General features: G+C 43.1%; 2 protein-coding genes and 1 long non-coding RNA gene across 22 annotated transcripts in view; 2 read left to right on the top strand and 1 right to left on the bottom strand.

Moving 5' to 3' along the window:
• The window catches only part of LOC139762984 (uncharacterized), a 326,805-nt gene that overhangs the window by 230,943 nt on the left and 89,380 nt on the right, over nucleotides 1-6,482 (bottom strand). The gene's annotated exons all lie outside the window — the stretch shown is intronic.
• Nucleotides 1-6,482, top strand: part of LOC139762985 (uncharacterized) — a 141,290-nt gene that overhangs the window by 98,370 nt on the left and 36,438 nt on the right. The gene's annotated exons all lie outside the window — the stretch shown is intronic.
• On the top strand, nucleotides 967-6,282 carry LOC139763003 (uncharacterized). Its single transcript, XR_011715999.1, has 2 exons — nucleotides 967-4,971; nucleotides 5,222-6,282. It is a non-coding gene; the product is annotated as an uncharacterized lncRNA (long non-coding RNA).

Below are 6,482 nucleotides of genomic sequence, written 5' to 3' on the forward strand. Positions count from 1 at the left end.
CCATTTCTTTCGTCTGTTTCCTTGCGCTACCTCGCAAACGCGGGAGACAGCGACAAAGTATAAAAAAATATATATATATATATATATATATATATATATATATATATATATATATATATATATGCAGTGGAATTTATTAAAAAAGGGGGTGACTGTATTGTTGACTGGTTGGTAAGGTTATTTAATGTATGTATGACTCATGGTGAGGTGCCTGAGGATTGGTGGAATGCGTGCATAGTGCCATTGTACAAAGGCAAAGGGGATAAGAGTGAGTGCTCAAATTACAGAGGTATAAGTTTGTTGAGTATTCCTGGTAAATTATATGGGAGGGTATTGATTGAGAGGGTGAAGGCATGTACAGAGCATCAGATTGGGGAAGAGCAGTGTGGTTTCAGAAGTGGTAGAGGATGTGTGGATCAGGTGTTTGCTTTGAAGAATGTATGTGAGAAATACTTAGAAAAGCAAATGGATTTGTATGTAGCATTTATGGATCTGGAGAAGGCATATGATAGAGTTGATAGAGATGCTCTGTGGAAGGTATTAAGAATATATGGTGTGGGAGGAAAGTTGTTAGAAGCAGTGAAGAGTTTTTATCGAGGATGTAAGGCATGTGTACGTGTAGGAAGAGAGGAAAGTGATTGGTTCTCAGTGAATGTAGGTTTGCGGCAGGGGTGTGTGATGTCTCCATGGTTGTTTAATTTGTTTATGGATGGGGTTGTTAGGGAGGTAAATGCAAGAGTTTTGGAAAGAGGGGCAAGTATGAAGTCTGTTGGGGATGAGAGAGCTTGGGAAGTGAGTCAGTTGTTGTTCGCTGATGATACAGCGCTGGTGGCTGATTCATGTGAGAAACTGCAGAAGCTGGTGACTGAGTTTGGTAAAGTGTGTGGAAGAAGAAAGTTAAGAGTAAATGTGAATAAGAGCAAGGTTATTAGGTACAGTAGGGTTGAGGGTCAAGTCAATTGGGAGGTGAGTTTGAATGGAGAAAAACTGGAGGAAGTGAAGTGTTTTAGATATCTGGGAGTGGATCTGGCAGCGGATGGAACCATGGAAGCAGAAGTGGATCATAGGGTGGGGGAGGGGGCGAAAATTCTGGGGGCCTTGAAGAATGTGTGGAAGTCGAGAACATTATCTCGGAAAGCAAAAATGGGTATGTTTGAAGGAATAGTGGTTCCAACAATGTTGTATGGTTGCGAGGCGTGGGCTATGGATAGAGTTGTGCGCAGGAGGATGGAGGTGCTGGAAATGAGATGTTTGAGGACAATGTGTGGTGTGAGGTGGTTTGATCGAGTGAGTAACGTAAGGGTAAGAGAGATGTGTGGAAATAAAAAGAGCGTGGTTGAGAGAGCAGAAGAGGGTGTTTTGAAGTGGTTTGGGCACATGGAGAGAATGAGTGAGGAAAGATTGACCAAGAGGATATATGTGTCGGAGGTGGAGGGAACGAGGAGAAGAGGGAGACCAAATTGGAGGTGGAAAGATGGAGTGAAAAAGATTTTGTGTGATCGGGGCCTGAACATGCAGGAGGGTGAAAGGAGGGCAAGGAATAGATTGAATTGGAGCGATGTGGTATACCGGGGTTGACGTGCTGTCAGTGGATTGAATGAAGGCATGTGAAGCGTCTGGGGTAAACCATGGAAAGCTGTGTAGGTATGTATATTTGCGTGTGTGGACGTATGTATATACATGTGTATGGGGGGGTTTGGGCCATTTCTTTCGTCTGTTTCCTTGCGCTACCTCGCAAACGCGGGAGACAGCGACAAAGTATAATAAAAAAAAAATATAATATATATATATATATATTTCTTTCTTTCAAACTATTCGCCATTTCCCGCATTAGCGAGGTAGCGTTAAGAACAGAGGAGTGGGCCTTTGAGGGAATACCCTCACCTGGCCCAATTCTCTGTTCCTTCTTTTGGAAAATTAAAAAAAAAACGAGAGGGGAGGATTTCCAGCCCCCCGCTCCCTCCCCTTTTAGTCGCCTTCTACGACATGCAGGGAATACATGGGAAGTATTCTTTCTCCCCTATCCCCAGGGAACATATATATATATATATATATATATATATATATATATATATATATATATATATATATATACAGAAAAGAAGAGAGAATGTTGGGGTGAAGAGAGTGGTGAGAGTAAGTGAACTTAGGAAGGAGACTTGTGTGAGGAAGTACCAGGAGAGGCTGAGTACAGAATGGAAAAAGGTGAGAACAAAGGACATAAGGGGAGTGGGGGTTGGAATGGAATATATTCAGGGAAGCAGTGATGGCTTGCGCAAAAGATGCTTGTGGCATGAGAAACATGAGAGGTGGGCAGATTAGAAAGGGTAGTGAGTGGTGGGATGAAGTAAGATTATTAGTGAAAGAGAAGAGAGAGGCATTTGGACGATTTTTGCAGGGAAATAATGCAAATGACTGGGAGATGTATAAAAGAAAGAGGCAGGAGGTCAAGAGAAAGGTGCAAGAGGTGAAAAAGAGGGCAAATGAGAGTTGGGGTGAGAGAGTATCATTAAATTTTAGGGAGGATAAAAAGATGTTTTGGAAGGAGGTATATAAAATGTGTAAGACAAGGGAACAAAGGGTACTTCAGTGAAGGGGGCTAATGGGGAGGTGATAACAAGTAGTGGTAATGTGAGAAGGAGATGGAGTGAGTATTTGAAGGTTTGTTGAATGTGTTTGATGATAGAGTGGCAGATATAGGGTGTTTTGGTCGAGGTGGTGTGCAAAGTGAGAGGGTTAGGGAGAAAGCCAGCAAGGCAGTGGGTTTGGATGGATTGCAGTGGAATTTATTAAAAAAGGGGTGACTGTATTGTTGACTGGTTGGTAAGGTTATTTAATGTATGTATGACTCATGGTGAGGTGCCTGAGGATTGGCGGAATGCTTGCATAGTGCCATTGTACAAAGGCAAATAGGATAAAAGTGAGTGCTCAAATTACAGAGGTATAAGTTTGTTGAGTATTCCTGGGAAATTATATGGGAGGGTATTGATTGAGAGGGTGAAGGCACGTACAGAGCATCAAATTCGGGAAGAGCTGTGTGGTTTCAGAAATGGTAGAGGATGTGTAGATCAGGTGTTTGCTTTGAAGAATGTATGTGAGAAATACTTAGAAAAGCAAATGGATTTGTATGTAGCATTTATGGATCTGGAGAAGGCATATGATAAGAGTTGATAGAGATGCTCTGTGGAAGGTATTAAGAGTATATGGAGTGGGGGCAAGATGTTAGAGGCAGTGAAAACTTTTTATCGAGGATGTAAGGCATGTGTACGTGTAGGAAGAGAGGAAAGTGATTGGTTCTCAGTGAATGTTGGTTTGCGGCAGGGGTGTGTGATGTTTCCATGGTGGTTTAATTTGTTTATGGATGGGTTTGTTAGGGAGGTGAATGCAAGAGTTTTGGAAAGAGGGGCAAGTATGCAGTCTGTTGTGGATGAGAGAGCTTGGGAAGTGAGTCAGTTGTTGTTCGCTGATGATACAGCGCTGGTGGCTGATTCATGTGAGAAACTGCAAAAGCTGGTGACTGAGTTTGGTAAAGTGTGTGAAAGAAGAAAGCTGAGAGTAAATGTGAATAAGAGCAAGGTTATTAGGGATAGTAGGGTTGAGGGACAAGTCAATTGGGAGGTAAGTATGAATGGAGAAAAACTGGAGGAAGTGAAGTGTTTTAGATATCTGGGAGTGGATTTGGCAGCGGATGGAACCATGGAAGCGGAAGCGAATCATAGGGTGGGGGAGGGGGCAAAAGTTTTGGGAGCGTTGAAGAATGTGTGGAAGTCGAGAACATTATCTCAGAAAGCAAAAATGGGTATGTTTGAAGGGATCGTGGTTCCGTCAATGTTATATGGTTGCAAGGCATAGGCTATAGATAGAGTTGTGAGGAGGAGGGTGGATGTGCTGGAAATGAGATGTTTGAGGACAATATGAGATGTGAGGTGGTTTGATTGAGTAAGTAATAATAGGGTGAGATAGAGGTAAGGTAATAAAAAGAGTGTGGTTGAGAGAGCAGAAGAGGGTGTTTTGAAATGGTTCGGTCACATGGAGAGAATGAGTGAGGAAAGATTGACCAAGAGGATATATGTGTCAGAGAGGAGGGAACGAGGAGAAGTGGGAGACCAAATTGGAGGGGGAAGAATGGAGTGAAAACGATTCTGAGCAATTGGGGCCTGAACATGCAGAATGGTGAAATACGTGCATAGAATAGAATGGTTTGGAATGATGTGGTTTACTTCGGGTCGACATGCTGTCAATGGACTGAACTAGGGCATGTGAAGTATCCGGAATAAACCATGGAGAGGCCTGTGGGACCTGGATAGGGAGCTGTGGTTTTGGTGCATTACACAACAGCTTGAGAATGAGTGTGAGTGGATATAGCCTTTTTTCGTGTTTCCTGTGAGGTGGGATGGTACCGAGAATGAAGACAAACAAGCATGAATATGTATATATGTATATGAATATCCCTGGGGATAGGGGAGAAAGAATACTTCCCACGTATTCCTTGCGTGTCGTAGAAGGCGACTAAAAGGGAGGGAGCAGGGGGCTGGAAATCCTCCCCTCTTATTATTTTTTTTTAATTTTCTAAAAGAAGGAATAGAGAAGGGGGCCAGGTGAGGATATTCCCTTAAAGGCCCAGTTCTCTGTTCTTAACGCTACCTCGCTAACGCGGGAAATGGCGAATAGTTTGAAAGAAAGTATATGAATATGTATATGCATATATGTATGTATATATACAAGTGGATGGGTCTTTCTTCATCTGTTTCCTGGCACTTCCTCGCTAATGCAGGAAACAGCGATCAAGTATAATTCAGACATGACTGCATTCCTACATTCACTGCAGTTACCTACCTTTCATATTCCTCCCTGCATTTCTTCTAGTTCATCTTCTGGCTTGCCATTACTTTTACCTCTACATTCTTCCTTGCACCATGCCTCCACCGGACTCCTGGCCGAAGTATTCTGATGAAACGCTTGATGACCATGGTACGTACCTGCAAAATGTTCAGTTTTATAGCAAAATCAATGGATATAATTACAATACATCCAGGCTGTTATATTTGAGTAATAGTCATAAGGAAACATAATGGATGGGATTGTGTCATTTTGTTGTATATGTGGATTGTTTCTAGCGTAGGAATATCAGTAATTGCCATTTTGTCGGAAAAAGTATGTTTTTTTCTTCCAGAAACTTCATATGATTTGACGTTATCAATATTTTTTCTCCCTTTTGCAGGATTGGTTCTGCTTGAGACCTTCAGGAGAGCAGTGTTGATGATGGCACCCACTCTGAGGAAGAAGGTTCAAGTGTTCTCCATGGAACATAAATGTCCATCTCATCAGGACTTCATAAAGGAGGAGTTGGGGGTGCTCCCTATGGTTACACCCCTGGTATCATATGTACATTGTCATGTTTATCCCCACCAGAAATCTCTCGACAACAATAGCATCAGCTGGATGGGCACGAGTGAAGATGAGAGCGGAGCAATTGGTTGCAAGAAGATATTAATCAATTTTCCTCTTTATGTTGACAGATTGAACAGCAACAGCAGCAGCAGCAGTAAGGGGAGGATGAGAGTTTGGCACGAGAATGAAGCAAGAGTGTGGGGTACAGGGGATGCTAATTCTATTTGTGTTTACAGACTGAGAAGCAGCAACAGTGGCAGCAGCGGCAGCAGCGGAGTAGCAGGAAGGGAGTTGGTTTGGGTGGGAGGGGGGTGGAGGAGGGTGGGCGGGGGGTGCGGGAAGGTAGGCAGGGGGATGGGTGGGTGGGGGGGTGGGGGGCAGGGGGGTGGGGGAGAGGGCAAGGGGGGAGGTTTGGGAGGGGGGTAGGGGAAGAAGGGAGGGGGTAGTAGGAGAGTGGGAGGTGTGAGAGGGAGGGAAATAACCCCCCATGCTCTACCCCCACTGCTGCAGCAACAAGAGCAGCAGCAGCAGCAGGTTTAGGTAGTGAGGGGGTGAAGGTAGTGGTGGTTTGGTATAGCAGGTAAAGGGTAATAATAATCTTTGCTTTCAGTATGAACACTTCCACCACCCTACAGCAGCAGCAGCCACTGGAAGAGAGAGACAGAGTACTTGTCATCTTTGCTTTTAGCTTGACCATCAGCAACAAATCTGCTGAGAACATCAATATCTAATGGTCTTGCTTTACATCTTTCAGATTGTGAAGTGGCTGTGAGAGGGAGGGAGAGAGAGAGAGGTCCAGGAAACAGGCTGCAGTGATGAGAAGAACCAAGAATACATTTGATGTATACATTTGATGTAAAAATGAAAAGATCAATAAAAAAATGAAAGGGAGATACATATTTCATTGATCCACAGTACAATGAACTTAGAAAAATACTTATGAAAGCACTGATCAGAAAAATGAGTCTTTGATAGATACTTATGAACTAAAGCCAAGTATTGGAGTTATGAAGAAATTTAATACAATGGGACTTAGATGAATTCTTGAGTTATAAATACTTAGGATAAATTCAACATACTTATATTGTGTA

The sequence above is a fragment of the Panulirus ornatus genome, chromosome 45 (assembly GCF_036320965.1).
Source record: "Panulirus ornatus isolate Po-2019 chromosome 45, ASM3632096v1, whole genome shotgun sequence".
NCBI lineage: Eukaryota > Metazoa > Arthropoda > Malacostraca > Decapoda > Palinuridae > Panulirus > Panulirus ornatus.